Source organism: Triticum dicoccoides, unplaced genomic scaffold (assembly GCF_002162155.2).
Source record: "Triticum dicoccoides isolate Atlit2015 ecotype Zavitan unplaced genomic scaffold, WEW_v2.0 scaffold50310, whole genome shotgun sequence".
Classification (NCBI taxonomy): domain Eukaryota; kingdom Viridiplantae; phylum Streptophyta; class Magnoliopsida; order Poales; family Poaceae; genus Triticum; species Triticum dicoccoides.
In genome coordinates this window covers 1-2,184 of record NW_021277507.1, presented here as the reverse complement: position 1 = coordinate 2,184, position 2,184 = coordinate 1, and the positions used below count along the sequence as shown (strand labels likewise).

Below are 2,184 nucleotides of genomic sequence, written 5' to 3'. Positions count from 1 at the left end.
AATATCAGCATTGGCAAAGTGTACAATATAATCGGCAGTTTCTTTGGTTCAATGGACAATGTATCAGTCAGCAAAAGAGCTCTGCGGGGGTTGTGTGGCAAGATCAATCGAGAACAAGCAGATAATGATGTGAAGAAGACAATAGATGTTTTGCAGAGTTAGGAGCAAAAGACTCTGGGTTATACTACAGAGTACAACATGATGGAGAGAGCCGCATACGGAACTTGTTATGGTCAACAGGAGCCAACAGAGCACAATACCACTATGCTCACAGTTGATGAATTCAAGACTGCAAGGAAGCAATTAACCGGAAGATATGGTTTGCAAAAACACAATTACCTCACCCAAATACATGAAACGAGGGAAAAATGGGCAAAACCATATTTTAATGGAAAGTTCTGTGGAAAGATGACAATCACACAACGTAGCGAGAGTGCCAACCATATGTTGAAGACTTATGTTCCAGCTAGGTGCCCCATGCATCTATTTGTTCGCCAGTACATGAGACTTCTTTTTGATAGAGACGCACCAAGATAGTAAGTTATTGAAAATATAGTATCCTATGTCATTCATGCCACCATGAGTCTAATACACCCTCTACATGTGCAGGTAGCCCCTGTTATGAAAATAAACACACCACTCGAGCTGCATGCCAGCAAAATCTACACACGAGCCATATTAGAAAATTTTGTGGAAGTTATATATGAAGCAGGACAATACAAAGTAGAAGAGGTTACTAAAGGTAAAACATATTTTGTTCGACGATATCATCCAAAAAAACATGAAAAAATGTGCAGGATTGTATACAAAGTGGAAGTTGTCGATGGAAGGGCAAACCTGATATGTGAGTGTGGCAATTTTGAACACACTGGCTTGCTCTGCTGCCATGGGGTCAAGTTAAGAAAGCATTCTATTCTCCTCGTAAAACAACTGTCTCAGAAAGCATAATAGATGTGCATGTGATAGGTACTTGATTTCCTCGGCATAGACCAAATACCTGCAAAACATATTATGAAAAGTTGGACAAAGGATGCAAGAGATGTACTGCCAGCTCACCTGTCACATATTCAGAACGACAACATTTATGTAAATTCAGTAACATCCAGACATTTGAATCTGTACACACACGCACTCGAAGTAGTGAGGTTGGGAGATGCAAATCCAGAAGCATGTGAGTGTGCAATGGAAATGTTGAACCAAAAATGGATAAACTATCACCAATAGCTGCTGTCCGTGATGGAATCGGATTGGAAGACAGACAGAACTCTGCAAACAAAAAATAAAGGTAGAGAAGCTCTTCCAGCAATTGTACAAGCCAGCGGCAATGCAAGTGATGCAGAAGGAAGTGCAGTTGGGGATTTTATAGGATTAAAAGCTCCAGAGCGAAAAAGAAAGGCCGGACGACCAACCAACAGCAGGGACAAGCAAAAAGCAAGAAATTCAAGCAACGAGCAACTGCACAAGATGTCGGCAAGTGCAGCACAAGCAAACGGATTCGCTTGTGCAGTATATGCCGAGAACCATGACACAAGAGCCCCACATATCCACAGAGAGATCTTCCCCAGAAGGAGAGGAAATAGGCAAAATGCTCAGACTGTGGAATCGGTGGGCACAGGAGAACTTGCAACAACCTAAAAGTTGTTCTCCATGTTGAACCGATTACTCTGGAAACAAATGTCATTACCACGATTGAATTAAACTTGCAGACTCTCTGTTGTTGAGGCCTCAGCATGCAGTATTTATATATCATCTGTGTAATAAGACACAGCGTTTGTTGCTGTGTGCTACGTGTTGTGTTTGTTAACGAGAGAACCTGTTCATCAACAAGTCTCATCGCTGTTAAACTACAAGTACAATCTATGTACGAGCATAAATTCCTGAAAGTTCACCATTTTATTACCGGATCCTGCAGTAATTCTTTCTTACTGCCTACTATATATTGTCGCTAGCCCTTTGAACCGAATCAAGACGTTAACTATGCATGCCATCGCACGACAACAGGTGGCATCCAATCCTGTTGTATGCCACGAACGCGAAATCCCCAATTTGGAATTTCAAACTACATGAGCGCGCTCGGCGCAAGAAGGTGTACTTAAGGAGTTGCTGCATCTCTTCGGCCGCAAGGCGCATTCATCTGCCGTTCCTCTACATCATGTTGTCTGATAGAAAAAAACAGTTGTGTGC

The 2,184-nt window shown here is 42.0% G+C and overlaps 1 long non-coding RNA gene across 1 annotated transcript; it reads left to right on the top strand.

The window, feature by feature from the left end:
• The first annotated feature begins 6 nt into the window (after window positions 1-6).
• LOC119346771 lies at window positions 7-1,915 on the top strand. Its single transcript, XR_005167922.1, has 2 exons — window positions 7-536; window positions 610-1,915. It is a non-coding gene; the product is annotated as an uncharacterized LOC119346771 (long non-coding RNA).
• Window positions 1,916-2,184: the final 269 nt, after the last annotated feature.